General features: G+C 34.8%; 1 protein-coding gene across 1 annotated transcript in view; it reads left to right on the top strand.

The window, feature by feature from the left end:
* SEMA3A (semaphorin 3A) overlaps positions 1 to 23270 on the top strand; it is a 205294-nt gene that overhangs the window by 141550 nt on the left and 40474 nt on the right. The window lies entirely within an intron of this gene.

The following is a 23270-nucleotide window of genomic DNA, read 5'->3' as shown; positions in this document are numbered from 1 at the left end:
AGAATCTTTACTAAAATTTATTAGCATTTTAATTTTGTTACCTTGATTTTGTAAAAATGTGTTGTGACTCCACTTAGCAGTACTGCCTGTAAGCCACTCATGAATTCCCAAACTCTTCATCCTTGCAAGGATCATAGTTATTAATGGTTGTTACTAGTATGTTCATAAAGAATGTTCTGGTAATAGCAAAATGAAACTTCTAATAAACTTTTTTTAAAATTTTATTTTATTTTATTATGTTAATCAGCATACGTTACGATTTTGGTTTTTGATGTAGTGTTCCATGATTCATTGTTTGCCTGTAACACCCAGTGCTCCGTTCAGTACATGCCCTCTTTAATTAAAAAAACGTTTTTTTCAAAAACAAATCTGTCCACTGGATAGAGCCTGCAAAGAAAGCAAAAGGGGAAGGAGAAATAAAGGGAAAAAAGAGAAATTCCTAATGGTAAATAATAACTTCCTGATTAGTTCTGTCTCCATCCCTCAACCATAAGAAACAACATCTATCACACTAATAAAGTTTATAATACACAAACCAAAATAGAAATACCCCTGAAACTATACCATAAAATCTTTCCAACAAAGGTCTGTCCCTGAAGTTTGTAATGTAAGTTAGATGTGATACATACTAAAGAATTTTTTTCATAGTTCTAAGCATTGCAAAATGTTAGTAGAATGTATAGTAATCCCTGAAAATACTCAGATTGCCATTTTATTTCTTAATATATGATGATCAGCAAAAACAATTAAGATACTATGTAATATGATAAAAGTAAAATAGCTACATTTCAATGGGAAGTTAAGAGATCACTTTTAGGCAGAGATTAAACCAATTTAATAGCTGTTTATTTTTACAAAATAAAATGTATTTTCTGTTTTTAATGAGTATTTTTAGTCTCCCCAAGTCTAGTCCCTTTTCATCTCAGTGAACAGTATTTCCATTTCTCTGTACATAACTCAAGTTCATCACTCATCCCAGTTACTGACATACAATGCTATTCTCTCCTTCTCCCCTGCAGTTCTATTCTAAATCCTCCTAGATTAACGATAATAGCACAGTGAATAGCTAGCTACAAACATATTACTCTGGGTAACTTCCATTTTCTGCATGCATTAAGCACTCTCTAGGTACCAAGAGCTGTTATAAGAAACAGAACTGAGTAAGAGCAATCCCTGCCCTCCAGGGTAATACTTACAGAACTTTTTATAAGTGCAAAACCCTAAAAGTGGGATCAGATGCATGTATTTCCAAGATGTCTTAACATTATAAAACCATTGTTTAAAGGGAGGAAGTACTATCCATTTTTCTTTCAAGGAAACAGAAATTTTTTATTCAGTTGATTTTCAGACTTTCATTCAGTATCAAAGCCACTGACTGAGGCTTTCACTATGAAATGATAGCAACATATAACAATTTATGAGGGAGGCTATCTTTTGTCCGTACACCTACCGTCTTCTCTTAGAGACTGTGTGTATAAGAGAGTTCCAACAAATTAAGAAATTGGAAACCCTTTTAATTTTTAAGGAAAAAGAATACAAATCTGTTGGAATCAGAAAAAAACTGTAGATAATATGACATAGGTTTTAATAATATGTTATTTTTAATGTCAGTTATTCCTAATTATAAAGACATACAGATGGCCAACAGACACATGAAAAGACGCTCAGTATCACTAATCACCAGGGAATTATAAATCAAAACTACAGCGAGATACCGCCTCACACCTGTCAGAATGGTTAAAATCAACAACACGAGAAACAACAGGTGTTGGTGAGGATGTGGAGAAAGGGGAACCCTCTTACACTGTTGGTGGGTATGCAAACTGGTGCAGCCACTCTGGAAAATAGTAGGAGTTGCCTCCAAAACTTAAAAATAGAACTACCATATGATCCAGCATAAGTACTATTAGGTATTTGCCCAAAGAATACAAAAATACTAATTCAAAGGGCTAGATGTACCCCCAATGTTTATAGCAGCATTATCTATAGTAGCCAAATTATGGAACCAGCCCAAGTGTCCATCAACTGATGAATGGATTAGGAAGGTGGGGGTATATATATATATATTTCTTGTTACGTGGTCTAAGAAATATATTCTAATAATATGTAATTATATAGGACTCAGAATATTGTTCAGATAATGGTTTCTATGTATTTTTTAATAGTTATTTCATTTGAAATTGGAGGTCCACCAGAAAGTAGAACTAATTTCAATTGAATCCATATTAAAGACATTAGAAATCATTTCTTACTGCTACTAAAATAAAATGGCTAACCCTGTACTTATTAAAAAATAAGTTGGAAGTTCTTGATTAGGTATCTGTAGAAACAACTTTATATTAGTACTCAAAATACGTAATCATTCTTTAAGCAGAAACAACTGGAAAGAGTTGCAAAAACAAAAAACAAAAAAGGTAAGAATAGTGTTAATAGAGTACCTGCACTGAGCAAAAAGTGAAAATTGATTTAAGCATCAGAAGCAATTTTAAATTGGATCCACCACACTGTAGATGCTGTGACATTGTTATTACACTGAATATTAAAAAGTTTTAATAATAATTAAGGCAATAATTTGAAAAATTGATGTCCTTACATAAGGAAATAATTGAAATAATCTTGAACAGTTAAAATCCTGTACTTGCATAGTAATTTATGCTTTTCACAGTGCTTCCTGTAAGACTACTTCATCCTCCTCAAAACCCTGTGAAATAGAAAACTGCAAGTAATAAATTTAAGCAACTTACAAGAGGATAGTAGTAACCTGCTGTTGAGACTAGACCCATGTCTTCTGAACTCTCAGCTCTGTTCTCTGACATGTTCATTATAGTATTTACCATTTTAAACTTTGTGTATTTCTGTTCTTTGCTAAAGATTTTACACACAGGAGATGTTTATCAAGTTAGAGACTGGGAAAATACAGGCGCATCCATTTTTAAAAAGCAAAGATTTGCCAGGGTTAAAGGATTTTATCCTATAATGGTTCATAGAATGAATTGTTATTTATGCATAGCTTTAATCACTGAAGTCTTGTTGGTATATACTTTTGTTGCTAAGAGTTTGGCCCTTGGACAAGCCAGCATATACATCTCTGCGAGCTCGTTAGAAAAGCAAAATCTCAGAGCCTACCCAGACCCTCTGAATCAGAATCTGCCCTCTATCAAGATCCTACATTAAAATTTGAGAAGGACTAGACTAAAACATATTACAAAATGTATTACATCTTTGACTGTTAAAGAGACAGACATAATGGTTTTCTTCCAGTCTACCTGGGTAGACTATTTTACATCTCAGCTTAAATTGACAGCACACAAGAATGTGTATGTGTGCTTGTGTGTATTCTTTGGTTAGATTAAATTACTGCTCCTGATGTGGTCTAATCTAAATTCTCCAATTCCTCTAATCAGCCTTCTGAAATTAGTGGCTTTTGCTTTCATTTAAACTGGGGAGATATAAGTACTAGACACATATGTCCTTTGAACAGGTTGGCTGGAATTTCAAGCACCAATCACTGATAAGAACTTTATGCAAGGCTAGTAGGACCTACCTTACCCTGCTTGAATCCATTCTGCTGGGACAGTATCCGATTAATGCAACTGGTAGCACGTTTACCATAGCCCATAAAATCTCCCACAACTACATGTCTTGCTAAATGTTGAGAATTAAAAAAAAAAATTGTGGTAGAGGTGGTGACTTTTAGGGTTCAGTGAAGCCCCAAATAGTTAAAAAAAAAAAATTGTTTCCAAAACAGTTATTATAAATGAACTGTCTTTCACTACAGCTGGACTAGTACTAATAACATTTTATTTTAAATAATAAAACAGATTGGTAAATAGCAACATAGAATTTAAAACATGTGATAACTATTATTTTCCTCTAAATATCTTTTTGTCAAAGATCCAGTAAATAAAAATTGGGTAGATTTTTAGTGCAAAGAAACAATAAAACCCAAATACAAAACCAAAAATTATACATTTATGTTATAGCTTTAAATTTTGTATTGCAACCTAAAATGTTAAATTATAGGGGTGTGGTATGATTTTATATATATATATATATATATATGTAGTGTGTGTGTATATATATTTGATTTTGTATATTACATATATTTATATATATAAATATATGATTTTATCATAAAATATGATCTTAGATATAATAGAACCCTTCTGATTAAAAAACAACTTTCCAAATTTCATATAAATATAACTAACAACTTTTTCACTGTTTAGTTCACATAGATGCATCCTAAAAACAAAACTAAAAATAAGGGAAGTTGTTTTGTTAAAATAACAATAATTGTTTGTTTTCAATACAGTGTGATTAGGAAAGTACAAAAAAAATAGTAACTAATGTAAAATTTGAATTTTTTTTCTTAAGGGATAAGATCTTGCAAATTAAACAGGATGCATAATAAGAGTTGTTTTCTGCAAATTCTAATTACTTTGAAATTATGCTATAAATTATCTTCTTTTCTGCCTTGAATTTCCTTTCCTATATAATTAAACATTTTCAAGAATCAAAACTATTGTCTCTTAAGAACAAAAGCCATAGAAACTGCTAATTATATCACAGTTGAACATGTTTTTCTTCTTTGAAGAGATCCTGAATTTCCAGATTTTTGAGAACACTGACCAGAGTATGATAGAAATGCTGAAGGTCTGCTAGTGTTGCAATCAGGATAATTAGTTTCTACCTATAATAGCATTCATGTTATTAAAATGTTGCCAAGGTCTGTATCAAGTAAAAATTGACCTAAATCTTCTCTGGTCCCTAAATCATTATATTATTTTAAGAATCAGGCCACATTCTTACAGAATTTTTCTTTTCCCTAGACCCCCAGGGCCTAATCAGAGGCAACTCACAGGAAACGCCCCCTGTCAATGACGTCCTTGAATGAGGGCTCGAATTATTACCATAGCCCAGGAAATGGGCAGATATCAAAAAGGACATTTTCCCATTTCACTTATAAAATTGACTTTATTTCAAAGAGTAAAAAAGTTTTGTGAGATCACATATTGAGAAATTTTTTGACAAAGTAAATTTTATGATTATATGAAAATTGGCTTTTTCTCTGAATAAAACTGTTACTGGAATTCATAAATTCCAGTTTTGCCATCTGTAGATTCTGAAGTACTTTTCAGTGAAAAAAAAAAAAACAGAAATTTTGTTTACACCTAAGTTTTAAGATAGTTTAATTGAAAAAACTTAAATTGGTATTATATATTTGTTTTTGTTTTTACATTAGTGGGTTTGTTCGTTTGTTTTGGACCAAAATTTCAATCTGTCAGTTTAACTTTGGATCATGTATAAAAATGTGTGTGAGAAAGTTATATGAAACCTTTAAGAAATGTCTCAGAACGTGGACAAAGATAAAAAGGTTTTCAAGGCATTCAAGTCATATGGTGCCTATGGTATTGCTAATAACAACATTGGACAAAAAGGAAAACTAGAAACAAAAACATTATGACTCTCCAAATACTCCAAATAAATGTATGAAATCAATTCTAGTATTACAAGGATGATTTAATAATAGGAAATCTTTTAAATCATTACCTTAATATTTTATCTTATTTTATTAAGATTTTATTTATTTATTTGACAGAGAGAGCGAGAGCAGGAACAAGCAGGGGGAGTGGGAGAGGGAGAAGCAGGCTTCCTGCTGAGCAGGGAGCCCGATGTGAGACTCCATCCCAGGACCCTGGGATCATGACCTGAGCCGAAGGCAGACGCTTAATGACTGAGCCACCCAGGTGCCCCGACCTTAATATTTTAAAAATAGGATATATGCTTTATCTTGTTTAATGTTGAAAAATAAGGTAAATCAAATGACTTTTTCTGATTAATTAAAATATGTTAGCTCGGAGTAAAAGAAAATGTTCTTAACATAATAAGAAAAAGTTGGATCCCAATTAAAGTTCTTAATGCACAGAAACACTATTAATTTAGGTAATAAGGTTGTTATAATTATTTTTTAATAATAAACTCTATTTTTTAGAGCAGTTTTAGTTAGGTTTGAAGCAAACTTAAGTGAGAGGTACAGAGATTCCCATGTAACCCTACTCCCACACATGCATAGCTTCCCTCATTATCTACATCCCCCTATCAGAGTGATACATTTGTTACAGTTGGAAAACCTGCACATTATAACCTATACATCATTATCGCCCAAAGTCCATAGTTTACATTAGGGTTTGCTCTTCATGTTATCCATTCTGTGGGTTTGGAAAAGTGTATATAATGACATGCATCCACCGTTCTAGTGCCATACAGAGAAGTTTCACTAATTTAAAAATCCTCTGTGCTCAGCCTGTTTGTTCTCCCTACTCCCTAAACTCCTGGCAATGTCCCCTCTTCTTACTGTCCCCATAGTTTTGTTCTTTCCAAAATGTCAAGTAGTTGGAAACATACAGTATGTAACATTTTTAGATTGGCTTCTTTTGCTTACTAATATGCATTTAAGTTTCCTCTATGTCTTTTAATGGCTTTACAGCTCATTTATAACTTTGAATAATATTATGTTGTCTGGATGCAAAATAGTTTATCCACTCACCTACTGAAGCACATCTTCGTGGCTACCAACTTTTGGCAATTTTGAATAAAACTGCTATAAACATCTATGTGGAGGATTTTGTGTGGATATAACTTTTCAGTTCCTGTGGGTCAACCAAGGAGCGTGATTACTAGGCCATATGGTAACATTATGTTTAGTTTTGTAAAAACAACAACAACAAAAACCACACCAAATTATCTTCCAAAGTGGCTGTACCATTTGGACTTCCCACCAGCATTGAATGGGAGAGTTCCTGTCGCTCCATATCCTCACCAGTGTTTGACATTGTCAGCATTATGGATTTTGACCATTCCAGTAGGTATATACTGGTATCTTGTTTTAATTTGTAGTTTCCTAATGACATGATGTGGAGCATCCCCCCAGGCACCCCAAAATGCATCTTTAAAGTATATAGTTTTTCTTATTTCAAATGTTACCAATGAGTGAGCTAAGACTATGGATTGGAGAAAGAGTTGAAAGGAGATACTGTTATGTTTTTCTTTCTTCTCAGAGGGACGTAAATCATACCTGTACTATATCTCTTTGGTGTGGTGACTTTTTTTTAGTTTCTTGCTTAAGCACTGAAACTTCTAAAAAATAAATCACCCACACATAAATGCACTTGTTTCATCTCATTTAATAAAGCAGAGTAAGCACACTGTCTAAAAAATTTGATGAACTTTCTGGCAAAGAGAAGAAAATATGCTCTAATTTAGAATGAGGTGAGTCAGGAATTCCATTTCTTGAACCATTACCAATTTTCTCTTTAAGAGAAAGTTTTAGTGTGAAGTCATTCAGTAAGATCATATAAATTATTTGTTATCATGGAGCACTGACTTCTCTAAATAGAAAGTCCTGTTTTCTTTGGATGTAGAAAATGAAAGTTTGCTGCCTTGGTTTTCTTCATCTAAGTTTGAAATTTATTTTTATTTTGTAGTATATGCAAAATATTGTAATTACTTTATGACCATGGACTTCATTGATAACATGATTTTGTATTTAGAGAGCAGAGTTTATATAATGCATATTCCATTTAATTTCATGTTGAAATCTCCTCAAATGAAAAAATACTAAAGGACAATTGTCTTTTTTTTCCAAACCTTTTTAATTTTATAGAATTTTACTGGGAGGGGCACCTCGGTGGCTCAGTTGGTTAAGCGACTGCCTTCGGCCCAGGTCATGATCCTGGAGTCCCAGGATCGAGTCCCACATTAGGCTCCCTGCTCAGCAGGGAGTCTGTTTCTCCCTCTGACCCTCTTCCCTCTCGTGCTCTCTATCTCTCATTCTCTTTTTCAAATAAATAAATAAAATCTTTAAAAAAAAAAGAATTTTATTGGGAAAAATTCTGTATTAAGTCCTTGCTGTCTTTAAATGTAATGAAAATTAATATCCAGATTATTACCTGCAAGAACATGTATATTGTGTGTGTGTGGTGGGTGTATGCATGTGTGTAGCCATTATGAGGTAATAAAAAAAATACTGGAGATTATTTCCTCTGTGAATTTCCATCTGATCTTCTCAAAATACAAATTATCTAATCTAATCATAAGTAGTTTATACTTAACATAATTCAAAGACATAATAAATGTAAATGTTCAAAGGACAGTTTATGATGATGGATGAGTGCATTCATGGTATGAATTTATTTAGGATCTAATACAAGGAAGCATCTATAAATATTGCAACTTCCTGCAGTTAAGAGGGACTAAATAGTAAAAAATTATGGAAATGCCTAAAAACATTATAGTTTAGGTAACTAGATTAAATCTTAAAGACATCAAAATATTTCTAATTCATATTTAACATGATAAAACACAGACCTCTAAACCACTGTACATAGTGTACTTGTAAATAACAAGACATCATATGCAACTCCCAAAATCTGCAGTGGAAAAGGTCACTATAATATATAGTGAAAAAGATGCATGATTATATCATTCCCACATTGAAATATTGAACAATTGCTGGTTTTATAATCCATCAATAAAAAAGACCACATATTTACAAGATAAGGGGGTGGAAACATCATATTTTGATAGATAATTAACAAATCATTAAATAATAATAAAAAATAGGAGCATCTGGGTGGCTCAGTCAGTTGAACATATGACTCTTGGTTTCAGCTTAGGTCTTGCTCTCAGGGTCATGAGATGGAGCCCTGAATCTGGCTCTGTGCTTAGGCAAGGGGTGGGGGTCGGTGGGGGGGGGGTCTGCTTGAGATTCTCTCCCTCTCCCTTTGTCCCTCCCCCCACTCATACGCGCATTCAAGGTGCTTTCTCTCTCTAAAATAAATCTTTCAAAATCAATAAATAAGAAAATAATCATATGAACTGATATATCTATTTAGTAAAATTAGATTACTATTTCAGTCACTCCTTAAAAACTACTTTGTACTAAGTATTATGTTCCTGTAATTTGAGAAATTCAGAAAAACAATTAATTGTAAGATACATGATAAATCAATCAGCAAGAAAGAAAAAAAGGCACAAAATATATTTTCCTAAAAACACATACATACACACACACACACACACACCCAAATATTACTAATTTACTTTCCAAATATAATTCTACAACATGTGGATAATCATATTATAAAAATGTTCCTCTTTGAATAGATGAGGTTAAAGACCATAATATTTAAGTAAAAAGAACATACATGCTGTCCAGATATAGAAAACTAACCATACATTGAAGATTTTACTATACCAAATTTACATCTCACAAAAATCTAAGTTATGCTTGGAGCTCAAGCTCAGTTATATTTGAATTTCTTGATTTTGCTGCAGTGTGAGTTTAAGACTGATCTGTAAAAATAAGTATTAGTGTAAAAAAAAGTAAACTATTTTATTCACCATCCATAACAATTATTTCATTATTTTATTTTTTTTTACTTTCTTAATTTTATTTTAATCCTTATATGTACCTAATCCTTACATGTACCTAAGTTAGGAAAAAAAATACTACTTTTTAAAAGCTTTCAGGAGGCAGAGAAGTATTTTTTCAATTATTTTTCTGTGAAAAATTTCAAATACAAGAAGTTGGGATAATTAACAGTATATAGTTCTGGTCGTTGTTCTCCACCTAGATTCTGCAAATTTTCAATTTATAATTTATTACATATCTATCTATCCATCTATTCCTCTTCATCCATCAGCCATCTTTTTTTTATGAATTCAAAGTAGATTACAGACATCAGAACACCTTTCTTATATGATTAACAATGATATGTGTTCAGTATTTGTTTATGGATATTTTCTATTCAGATAGAATTTACATACAATGAAGTACACTAATCTTAAGTGTACTATTCACTGACAATTTGACATGGTAAATGTCTGCAACCCAAATGCCTATCAAGGTATGGAACACTCCAGAAAGTTTTCTCATGTGCTTTCCCAGTGAGTCCCCCATACCCTTGCCCCCAGAGGAACCCACTGTGCTGAATTTTCCACAGTAGATTATTCTAGAATAAAATAGAATAGAAATTCCTATAAATGAATTTATACAATATGTACTCTCTTATTGTAATGTTTTTGAAGTCCATCATGTCACTACATGTATCAGTAATTTGTTCTTTTTTATTTCTGAGTAGTATTTAATTGTATGGATATGCCACACTGTGTTATTTGTTTTCCTAGTGATAGGCACCTGGGCTCAATGAAGCTGCTATAAACATTCTTGTTCAAATCTTGCTGTGGACATACGCTTTCATTTCTCTCAATTAAATAACTGGCAATGGAATGGCTAAATCATAGGGTAGGTATATATTTGGTTTAAAAAAAAAAAGCCATACCATTTTACACTCCTACCAAAAACTGTATAAAGGAGGATGTTAAATAATTGATTGGTGTAAACAATTGGTGAAGTCACTCTTGGCATTATGTGAAAGAAACAATTGTAGGAAGGTGAGACTGGTAACAAGAAACTCAAAAAACTATTTAAAGGGTGGAAAAAAATTAAGGGCCTAAATTAAGACATGAAGGATAGAGATAGATATTGGAGAAGTTTAAGAGAGATAGAAATAAAACTTGATGATTGATAAAATATCAATGTAGAGGAAGAAGTCAAGACTAATCCCAGGCTTCTGTGTTGAGTGACTCCAACAAATAAGGTAGCATTGAGGAAGATGAGATTCTAGGAGGAGCAAGTGTGGAAATGGTGGAGATAGTTATTTTGAAGAACTAAATATTCAATGCTAGTAAAGTTCATCAAAAGTCAGCCAAAAATTGTCACACACACAGAAGAATATCTATGAACTGGGGAGTCAAATTGATTAAGATAACCAAAACCAATTTTACGGCAAAGGGTAAGAGGCAGTAACCATTGAGTGGTATATTTTTGAGTATTTCTTTTTCTTTTTCATATTCTTTCATTTAACAGATAAAATAACATTTAATTATCTTATAATGGTTATACACAACTATATATTCTTTCTTAAACTTAATGTAATTAAAAACAACAATAATTTAACTGGTGCAAAGGTGATGAGCATGCTTCATGGTATAAATTAATTTGTTGACACAGAACACAAGGAAAGACCTGTAAATATCACAGCACACCAAGTTTTGTGTGGCTATGAGGATAGCTATTCAAGTCCCAGCATTGAGAGTAAAACTTCCTTTTGAATCTTTTAAACCATGTCTTTATCTAAGTCAGTATAGAGAATAATGTCACTGCTGCTCTTCTTAGTTTCTGACTCATTTTGGTCCTCTTCATTTGGCTATCTGATGTGAAAAAAAGCAGCTCTTGATTTGCTCTTTGTTTTTGCCCTGCAGCTTCCACTCCTGTTTTTTGTTTTGTTTTTTTTTTAAAGGTACTTGTTTTTTGTTGACTTCAATGATATGTTTTTTTTCTGGTGAACAGCACATGGCTAAACAGTGAAGCTAAGGTAACCAACCATGAGATAACAAAAGGACAGTCATATTTTACAGTAGCGTGTTGTGTCTTAACTCTGTTAGGTCATTTGGTCTTTATAACATCTCCATATTCTCCATATTCTTACCTTAGGATGACAGCTTGAGACACAGATAAGTCAAATAATTTGCCCACAGTCACACAGTAAGTAGCAGAACTGAGGTGAATACTGAACAGCCCCTTAACTGCTGTACGGTTTGACTGCCATCCTCCATGTGAAGGCAGTTTACCAAGTGTAAGACAGTTATATAAATAGAATAGTGTTCAGTTGAAATCAAGATAGCAAGTATCTTAAAGTGTAATATACTATCCTATGAGGGGATTTGAAGATGAATGACAAAATCCTGTCTAAAAAGAACTTAGTGAAGAAAGATGGTGTATCACTGTGAGGAATAATCTAGAGCAGGTGGGAAGCTGTAACTACTCTAACTGAAATTTAAACAAAATGTTATGGAAACCCACAAGTCAAATTTCTACCTGAAGAACTTAAAGTATTTTTGGAAGGTATTGAAAAAGGTGTTGAAAAATTGGCATGATTCCTCATAGAGAATTCACATAAGTGAAGTCATTTAAGATGAAAGTTCTGGAAATCCAGAGTAGTGAGATAGAAAGGTACAGGGGAAAATGCAGTGGCGGCTGATCCTAGAATTATATATGGGGGATAGGTAGCAAAGACCTGAATGCCTTATTTTGCGAGAGAGAGAGAGAGAGAGAGAGAAAGGAGAGGGAGAGAGAGAATCCTAAGCAGGCTCCATGCTCAGTGCAGAGCCGATTCGGGGCTCCATCTCTGAGATCATGACCTGATCCAAAATCACGAGTAAGACACTTAGCTGACTAAGCCACCCAGGTGCCCCTATCTTGAATGCCTTCTAAAGGAGTCTAAATTTAATTGTTTAGCTAATAAACAACCATCAATAAAATTGAGCATATGAAGTGTCGATTGGGAAGAATGATTTGAAGCAGGAGGGTCTTTTAAGAAGACAGAGCAATACTTTAGGAGAGAGATGAGAGAGCTTAAATTAGGACAAAAGTAAGGGGAAAAAATACAGTCAAAAATGTATTAGGGATAGAATTGATCAGAAAAGCCGACCTGGTAGATACAGGAGATGAAACCGAAAAGTTAAAAATGGAAAAACATTTTCTCTTTGACTGCAGGGTTGAATGAGGGCAACTAAAAGGTAATTAACTTGGTTTGACATACAGAGGTGGAGGCACCGCACTCCGCAGTGATGTTTGTGATCACTGCATGGGTTTCTTCTTCTAGGCCCAGTATCCCAAAGTCTTTCCACATCCTCTTCATTAATTTAGTTTCAGTTAAGAAAACTTGTGGAGTTTTTTTGGTTATGACCACTTAGTTTAAATAGCCTTATTTTGTGGTGGTAACGAGCTGCAAGGTTTTCCACCAATTTTTTATTGGTGTTAAATGCTGATCTCTTTATTGATAGTAAACAACCAAATAGTGTATATGCAGCTTAGAAACATATTGCAAAATACATAGGTGTTAAATACTTGTGGTGACGTGATAAAGTAGGAAGAACTCAGCTCTTGTTCATGTCCTGGCCTTCCCAGTAACTAGTATGCACTTTGGGCATTTGCTGGGTCTTAACGTCAGTGTTTCTTTCTGGGACGGGTGTGGATCAGAATAATGTATAAAAAGCATAAGGAAGGGCACAGTAAATGGTACTAATATCTTCCCTTACCATCCGTGCTCATCTTCCATTCTAACCACCCCTCCTGTATATCCCCATGTGACTCATCTTGAACCATTCTTTGGGTTAAACTACCCCAAGGGCTGTTCATAGTTTCCCAGCCAGCTAAGCATCAAAAGTTTTTCCAGGCCTGTTCCTTGGCAGCTAGAGGTTTTTCTATTCCACAGCCAAAAATGATATATCCATTCTGCTTAAGTTGTTAGCGAAGAATGTGAGATGACCTTAGGCTGCATTCTCTGCATTCCCAATGTGCTGGAAGTTCCCATTCACAGTCTTTTCATTCTTTGGGGCTTTTTTTTTTCCCCCCTTTATGTTGCAGCAAAGCTGAAAGGGGAAGAAACCAGTCACTATGACCGCCACCCGGGTGAGTTGGCTGTCATCTGGTGATGAGTTTTCCCTATCAACAATTGCCCTGCTAGCTAGCTTGTAAGTATTTTGTAGCCTGAGGCTGTGACATTGGAACTATTTTTTTAAATTGTAAAAATACAGTTTTAAAATTTACATGATTTACAATTTGCCTTTGTTCTTCTCAGTGCTCTTTAATAGGCTTATAGCTCCTTTATCAGCTGGCTTCTGATTCAACTTGCTTTCATTAGCAATCTAAGTTTCTATTACCATTAACATTTAAACATGTATTTGTAGAGGATATTTCACAAAGTTTTATAAATGGTGTTATAAAGTAATAGCAGCTAGCAACTTTGAAAGCCTATGATACACTGACATAGATAAGTGGGTAGGTAGGTAGAAAGAAATAGAACATCGATTCATCTATCGATACATAGATAGACAAACGTACAGATGTAGATATATTCTCTAATGTAATTCTCCCAGCACCCCTCGAGATGGGTGCTTTTTGACATATAAGGAAACTGAGGCTAATTGACATTAATTTTTGAAAGTTAGATATCTAGTGGTTATGAGAAGCCAGATTTCTACCCAGTTTTATTTGAGTCCTATCATAGAATAGTTTTTTTTTAAATATTTATTTGAGGGTGTGTGTGCATGTGCGTGTGTGCATGCAAGCCTGTGCATGAGCTGGGGGGAGGGGCAAAGGGAGAAAGAGAATCTCAAGCAGACTCCATGCTGAGCGCAGAGCCCCATGTGGGGCTTGATTTCATGACCCTGAGATCATGACCTGAGCTGAAATCAATAGTCCATTGCTTAGCAGACTAAGCCACGCAGGCGTCCCCGGATAGTTTTTATATATGCAGTGAAGGGAGAATTTGTTTCTTTTTATACTGGTAATTGAATGTATGTTTAGCAAGGACTTTCCTTCATGAATGGTCAGAATGTCAGTGGAGCTGCCTTTCAGATATGAAGAAAATAAATGTATGTATATTTTGTAAACTATATCGATTTTTAAACCTTCCTTTTCCTCTCATAGATGGTGTCACAGTTGATTCAGAGGGGAGGAGGGGTAATTTGGGTTGTTTTCCTGCAGTGGGTTTATGCTCCTATTCTGCTCTGGAACTTTCTATCACACTTAACAAGAGGCCTATTTCATGGTGTGAAACTAGTCCTTGGGGCACCTGTATAAGAGAGTTTGTAAGCATTTATTCCATCCTCCATCCAAATGAACTATGTATAATTTATGTCCTAAAAAGCCAATATCTGTTCTAACTTAGACACCCAAAAATCTCAATTAATCATCCTGTTAATTCATTTTCAAAAAAAAACCATATATTTCTACAATTTTAGTTGTGTGTTCTTATTCTCTGGTGGCTTTTTGGTGGAAAGGATAGGTCCAGCCAAAGGCTGGTCAAAATGTTTCTGTACCAGAGATTTAGATTGAGCCTAATGCTGAGAGCCCCAAAATGTGTTCATTATTTAAATAAGCTCAAGCTGCCAAATGAATCATAAAGGCAGCCGGGCGTCCTGTGCCAAGGTGTCATTTTCATTAAGTGTGAGATTGCACCTGAAGGACAGTTTAATTTGCAGGTGCTAAAAATATTTCGACAGAGTGATACTGTTACAAGTGGCAGGTGGTGCCCAAACGTGAATTTTGCAAGAAATGCCATCTGTGGGATGAGGTGTGGAAGAATGTCAAGGGGGTGGTAGAGGAGATAAAGGGGGGAAGGAAAAGAGAGGTGTATTTACCTAGCGTTTATTGCTATTGTCATGACTAAAGATTCTGTGCTTCACATGATAGCATTGGCCCAAGATGAGTACATATGATTATTTGTTCAGCTTCTATCGTGTGCTCAGGGCATTGCAGAAGTACCACAGTACCTGTAAAGACAAAGTTTCTTCCCCAAAGGCATACCACTTAAACTACCCAGATGAGAGAATCCTTTCTAACTCTATTTACCTTCCATAGTGTTTACATTGCAGTTTCGTGCTGGCAAGATTAATGCACTTTGATCCTGCTTAAGTGGATTTTGCCACTTTCTTTTGATGTTCAGCTTTTAGTACACATCCACATAGATTCCCTGCTTCATACTGTAAGAAATATTTTCAATTGTACAAGCTCAAAGATTTTGTTAAATCATTGTCTCTTGTGATTTTGTGAACTTTGCAGAGTAGAAAACATTGAAATGTGGAAAGCTGTCTAGAGACATTATAATTGTTTACATTATTAAAAGATCTGTATATGTGTGTCTGTTAGTTCAGTGAACTTGGCCACATTGAAATCAGGAACTTGTACCTAGAGACTAGAAATAGACATTCTCTACTTTAATGGGATACAGAACACAGACTTAAAAAGCAAAAGTAACTAGTGGGTTTGAGTTTCTCATTTCTGCCTGCCATTTGATGATAGTAACTAGAAGTAGAAAAGCTTCCTTTGTGAATACCATGAACTTTCTTTGGTTCTCAAGGAGAACTAATAAAGTAGGTCAGTATGAATGAATTTGGGTAAAAGTTTTCCATGGGGAGCTTTTGATGACAAGGCAAGTTATTGAATTGCTTGTAGCTTTTCAGGACAGTGGTAATCTATGACCTCCTACGTATGCATTGTTTTTAGCTTCATAAAATGGAGAGGCATATTTTCTGTTATTTTAACCCTTTTGGTAGAATCTAGTTTTGAAAAATTGCAAACATCATTAATTTTTCTGTGCTAACACAAAAGGATGTGATCACAAACAGAAAAGTTTCTCCCATGTTAAAAGAACAATTCTGAAATTTCAGAAGAACATTTTGAAAACCTGCTATTGTGTAATAACTCTTAGAAATAGTTACAATTTAAAGAAGCATGTCTGAACATTTCTTTAACTGGGAACCTACACATTGTTGGGTTGGGGCTACGATGAGTTCTGTTCTTCCCGATAGCTTTAACAAACTGTCAAAAATGAAGAAAATGTGACTCTTTCTTCTAAAACACACACACATACACACTTACATAGTTTAGGAAATTCATTTATTAATCTATTCACTCTTTTAGGAACCATGTTCTGTTTCAGAAATTATGCTTAGCCTGGAAGAAATAATTAGGAAAAAATAGGGAGATCAGCTCACAAGAAGAGAGAGGAAAGAAAACAAGTGATTAAAGTAGAGATTTCTGGATTCTAATTGAGGAATATGCACCAGGTGCCAGGGAATGGTTTGTGTGTTAAAAGGCGATAGACAGTACAAGATGATTTGGAAAAGGTGAGGCCAGAGGCGGGGAAAACAGAATGAAAAGTGACTGCCAGGAGAGAAGAGATAAGAGCCTACATTTGCGTAGTTGTAGTGAGACAGATTCAGAATGCTTAGGGAAATACTTTGTTATATATAGAAGCTGAAAGCAAGGGAGGGAGAGATAGAGGACAAATGCCTGTCATAACAAATGTGAAAAGGAAGATAATAGAAAAAGAATTAAATGTTATAAAAGAGATAAAAAGCAAACTTTCTTTCATGTGACGTGAACTAAATGCCTATGAAGAGAGTAGATTGGGGGAGCACTGGGTGGTATGCACAAACAGTGAATCATGGAACACTACATCCAAAACTAATGATGTAATGCATGGTGATTAACATAACATAATAAAAATAAATAAATAGGAAAAAAGATAGTAGACTGGGTGTTTTCTTGAATGATAAGCAGATTCACTAAGGTATGAAAGAGGGAAACGGTGGTCAGTTCTGCTAGAAATATAAGTCAGAGTTAGTTTGTGGATACCACTGATTGCCCTTAGTTTGTTTTTCGTATTAGAGACACTGCAAATAGTGTAATTGACAAAGATTTCCCATTTTCCTCTTATTCTAGAAGGCTTGGAGCCAAAACTGTGGGCCATCTCAAATATGTGTGTTGATGAACGTAGCATCTACGTTTAGAGTAGTTACTGGCTCCTAGTAACATTGGCCTACTGTCCTTTCAGCTTGCCACATCTTAGCTTATGCTACTTTGTCATATCCCATGACACCTAAAATCTGTTCTGGAAATTATGTGGTATAAATGCATTAGCCTTTTTTTTTTTTTCTTTCTGTAGCACTGTATGGATGGCTTAGAAGAAATAGATAATACGTGTAGAAGACCAATTAGATGATTCCAAAACTGTAACTGTAAAGTAAAAAAACATGAATCATACAAGCAACATTAAGACTATAAAACAGGGAAAGAAGTGGCAATAATAGCAGGAATAAGTTTGATAATAAACTGGGAGGGCAAAACAGAAGTCCTGCACGAAGTGGAAGCAATTTAAGATAAAATAATATTTTATATGTGGGTGTTGATGTTGACATTAACCAAAATAGAAAGGTAGGAGCAGAAGCAGTTCTAAAAGAAAAGTGGCTAAGTTCCTTGCTAGTTGTGGTGAATTAAAATGGCAGTGAGGTACTTATGTAGCAAATTTGAGCCAGAAGTTTAAAATGCAGACTTGGATCTCGAGGAAAATAAAGGCTGATATAGTTTGAAGATACCTGAAGCTCTAAGAGTAAATCAATTCCCAAAGAAAAAATTCTAAAAATGTAACAAAATTAAGAATGTTGAAATAGTGGAAGAAACACTAGGAGATGACTTCATTTATAGGAGTGGAGGGCAAAGAAAGGGTGCTCAAAAAGACAGGAATTTAGGAAGCATCTATATTTGGGGTTTTAGGAAAAAGGTAAGGGAAGTCATAGAGGAAATAGTGAAGGCTAGATAATGAACAATTAGGGTTCAAAGTCGTAGAAGCCACATACCAGAGAAACAATGAAAACTTTAGGAAGAGCATGAAGATTCTATTGTGCCAGTGGCTGAAGACAACCAAAAGAGGATGAGCGTCCAATTCTGTTTGTTGATTTGATGGTTTCTGTTGATTATCAGTAGAACGCTCTCAGTAGTGAAATGCCAAAAGCCAGATAGTAAAGAGTTGAGAAGTGATTGGTAAAGAGGGCAGGGAGTATGGGCACTCTCTCAAGTCCCAGGGCTTGGTGGGTGCAAGAAAAACAATAAATGCTACAGTATAGAGTGGCAATGGAAGTTTTTTGTTTTCTTTTGTTAGGGTAAAAAGATTTTAAAAATAAATATTTGACACAGAACCACTAAAAAGGGAAAGACTGAGAATCCCAAGAAGAATCGACTTCTTCCCTTCATTTTGCAACTCCCCAGTTGCTAGATTTCTTCCTGTTTTCATCACTTGTCTCATTGTGTTAGATTCTGTCTTCTTTTCTCTTTGTACTCTATAGCCTACTGTCAATTTAGAATAACTTCAACTCCAGTCCCCATTTCTTTCCTGAACTTTTGTATTCCTTGTCCTGTGGGACAAATTCACAAGCATCTCACTTTAAAAGATGCATGAAACCGAGCTCATCTTCCTTCCCCGCTCTCATATCTATCCTTTCTCAGGTGTTCCTATCACGGTAAATGATTCCTATCCAACCAACTTTTAAATCAGACATTTCTTTAATATTTCCATGATTTTTCTCACTACTCCCTACATTCAACATCTCCTCAATGAACGCAATCCATCGATTCCGCTTTCACATAACCCTTGCATACGACACCTTTTCTGTCATACTGGTTCAAATCACTATCACTTCTCACCAGCCTCCAGAGTGATTTCATGCCTTCTTTCTTGCCTCGCTATATGTTTTTTCTGTAGCAGTCACAGTGATCTTAAAATAGGAATCTGATAATGTTACTACTAAGTTTAAAATACTTCAGTGGTTTCGCTCATAGCCATTAGGACAATATGCTCCTGAACAACACTTCCTTCTTATTCTGGCCTCTGCTTAACTTTCTGTCCTCATCTTTGACCACCTGTCTCTTCATTGACTGCTCTCTGTGTGCACAACATTGTGGTTTCTCTGACCTTGCACGTGTTCCTTCTACCTGGGACCGTCTTGGTTATTCTTCATGTCTTGGGTTACAGGTCATATCTTCTGAGAAAAACTTCTCCTACTTCCTTTAAGGCAAGATAAATTTTCCCATTTCCAACTGCATTTTTTTCAAACTCTTTCTTTTGTTCTTTTTGTGCATTTTAATAATCACTTTAGTTGTTGGTATTCCTTTACAGGCAGAAAACATTTCATCATAATATCAGCTAATGTTCCACAATCCAGAGCGTAGAGTAAGCATCCAGGAAAGATTTCATGGGTGAAAATATAGATGGTGCGCGATTGCGTGAAGAATAGAGGTTGTTATTGGAGCAGTATTCTGTGCTCCAATTCTATTGGATTGAGAGCAAATAGAGAGAGGCCTTAGACTTAGAAATGAGGAGAGATCATTTTTCCACAGAAAGAAAGAAAAGAAAAATTGGGGGTCGGGGTGAAGAAAGGAAAAAGAGAGAGTTCTCATTAAATGGTTTTGGTTCTATCTGTATAGCAAGTAAGTCCCTCTTTGGAGAGTGAAGAGAGAGATGGTGCATTAGTTGACTTGAAGACAATCAGAATGATTTTAAAGAGTTGCTTTTAATAAATCTCTAGTAAGCCACTAAGAGTAAATAAAATAATTCCTTAGCAACACTAGGATTCTTGGTTAGGATAAATAGCCTGAGTTAATGAATAGCACATCCATTTACTATGATTATATGATTTTCATCATCCTTGCTTAGGTGTAGGAACACAGGGGGGAAAGTTCTGGGGTTTTGTAAGGCAGGTGCAGTAGAGGTTCAGGACGCCGAGAGGTTTGAGGATAACAGAGAAAGCCATTAGAATGATTGATTAGAAGTTTTGGATTGGATAAAAATTCACCAGAGAGGAGAGGAATAGACCGAGAAATTAGGAGGAATGGTAAGAGGACAAAATGTACTAAGGAAGGGGAAGGTGAAATTTGAGGGACTGAAGAGGTAGAAAACGTATAGTGAGAAGAGTTTTTGACCCTAGAGAAGATTTTCTAAATTTGAAATAGTAGAATGAATCCTTTTAAATTTTTGAAAGAGATTAACTAGAGACCTATTTTATTTTGAAATAGGAATGAATGTTTTTCCAAGTAGAGAACAAATCCTCAAGTTCTTAAGACAAATTTCATTAGATTGACATTGTTTTCCTTTGATATTCTTTTTTTATTATAATAAATTTCTCTTTTTTTCTATGTATAATTTATGTTTTGGCTGTTTCTGAAGCTTTGTCAAGCTTAATTCACCTACAAAGTCCTCCATGCCTATAGTATCAGATATTGAAGGAGAGACTATGATCGCAGGCCCTTTCAACAATGAATGTGCTTGATAACTTGATTGAATTATTTCCCACTAGAGTCCCCACTTGTGAAATGATAATTTTCTTCACATATTTTAGAGAGGGAAACATGATGTTTGATAATTCTGTCATGCCCAGACACCAGGCTAAGAGAATATCTGTACATGTCAACTATTGTTTGCTTTCTTGTCATTTTTGTGCTTCTCATATGACTTTTGCTAGATTATAACTTTCTGAGAACAAGGGATATATATTATTCATTTTCTTTTCTACAGTGTCTTGTGTGTATTTGTGAGAAAATAAAATAGCTGGATTTAATTTCTTGAAAGTCTTTAAGTTATGCAAGTATTAGTGTGAACAGCTACACTAATTTGGGAGGTAATATTAGACGAACTTCTCCTTCATTGCTCTAGTTTTAAAGAAGAAGAATGTATGATTTTTTATTCTAATTCTATAGCTGAAGTATAATGAGATCTCCAAATTTAGCATGGGATTAAGGCCTTCCTTTCACTATTATAATAATGACATAATATATTACATTTGTTAACATTTTAGAAAGTTGTTTCACATGCATTATTTAAGTTTAAAATATTTGTTTTGATCTGAACTATTTATGATAGACAAAATGAATAGAATCCAATTTGAAATAACTCAGTTTGAAATAAACCCAGTGGGAAAATTAGTCATCTCAGATCTGAGAGGTAAAAGCCTTGCCGAAAGGTCACAAAAGTTGCAAGTGACTGAACTGAATTCTTTGACATGTAATGGTTCGTGTTATATACGTGCAAACACAAACACACACACAACGCTGCACTTCTAGGAGCCTAATTTCATCAGTGAGGTATGAATTCTTTTATTTGTAACATACCAGTTCCTACCATGTCACATTATTCTGCTCATCATTCCTCGTAAGACACAAGCACATATATGCAAACATATTTATGTATATGAACAAGTAGAAATTTATGAAGAAAAACAAGCTTTGCAACAATTATTCAGGTTAAAGTAGTGTATTATTTTATGTATCTTTTAAAAGTGAGTCCAGCTTTTAAGTTGTTTCCCCGCTCTATGCCACTGGCACACTGAACTTTAAATATGAATAGGTAATAAATCGTGTGTTTTACCTTACTTACAGAGTCTGTATAATTTGCCCGAGTAGGATAGTGGAGTGCAGCCCGAAGGGCATAGTCCCAGAGCAAATGTTAGGAGAAAGTTACAAGCATAGTACATGTGATAACGATGATTATACACAGGTGTAAAGATTAGGACTAAATAACATGGATAAAGCTAGTTTCAGGGTTCTGACCCTTTCCCTGGTATCTCAGGTATGGTACTGACCTATGTGTGCATATTTCATTCCTAACTTAATAACTTAATACACCATGGGAGTAAAGGTAGATTATTGTAAGAATTTAAATACCTGCAATGTCCTAAGTGCTTTCAGCGAGATGAACTCAGCTTCTTAGTATACTACATCTTCAAGCCAGTGAAGCTGTCACGTTCTTTTATATGTTTGTATGACTCACAACCACATCAACCCAGGTATTTACAAAGTTTTGTTTTTTAAATGAGGCTCTGAACATTGCTACTATACCTTCTGCATAATCTAGCCAATCTTGTGGTTTTTCTTTTTTCTCTCTTTCCCTCCTTGCACAGATATTCTCTGAATGACCACTGTGTTTTGACCTTTAGGACCATAACAACAAACAAAACGTGCCAAGTCCTTGTTCTCTTGGAATTTATATTCCACTGGAGTGGGGAGAGAGACAGACAATAAATAAGATTAGAGAGAAAGAACGATCAAGAAATCACAGGTGTTTAATAGTGTTAGGAAGAAAAATAATGCATGAAAATTAATAACCAAAAGTAAGGATTTCAGTGCTTTAAATAGGGTAGTTAATAAAGATCTGTCTGAAAATGCAATATTTAAACAAAGACCTGAGTAAAGGTAGGAATCCAGTCATTATAATATATGAGGGCAGAGAATTACACAGGGAGGAAAATCGGAGGCAGGACTGAGAGTACTCGACTTGTTTGAAAACCAGGAAGGAAGTGGTAGGGCTGGCTAGGAGTAAGTTAGGTAAGGAGGGGGAGGTAGAAAAAAAAGGCTTATGAGGTACCAGGGACTAGATCATAAATGGGATCTGGTCACAGGGAAGATTTTCTATTTTCTACTTATTGTGAGTGATTTGGAAAGACGTAGGAGGGTTTAGAGAGGCAAGTGACATATTGGAGGTTCACTTCTGACTGTTGTGCGAAGGATTGGTGAGGTAGAAACAAGGAGACTGCTAGGAGTCTGGGAAAGACTGGTCGTAGAGGATGCAGTAAGAAAAGGTGAAGGATGTGCCCATGGGTAGAATGTGGGTTGTGAGAGACGGGAAGGACCGAAGGGTGGCTCCAGATTACCAAGGTGGCTTGAGTACCTAGTAAATAATGTTGCCATTTACCAGAATGGAGAGGACTTGGTTTTTGTTATTGTTTTATGTGGATCTCTCTTCCCTCCCATCCAGTCTTTGCTGGAAACTAGAACAGACCAGTTTGAACTTTGATTTAAACTATTT

This window comes from Eumetopias jubatus, unplaced genomic scaffold (genome assembly GCF_037043125.1).
Source record: "Eumetopias jubatus isolate StellerSeaLion01/CBP00866 unplaced genomic scaffold, mEumJub1_p1.0 scaffold_14, whole genome shotgun sequence".
In the NCBI taxonomy this organism is placed as follows: domain Eukaryota; kingdom Metazoa; phylum Chordata; class Mammalia; order Carnivora; family Otariidae; genus Eumetopias; species Eumetopias jubatus.
The sequence above is the reverse complement of the archived record's forward strand: the minus strand, read 5'-3'. Positions and strand labels throughout refer to the sequence as shown.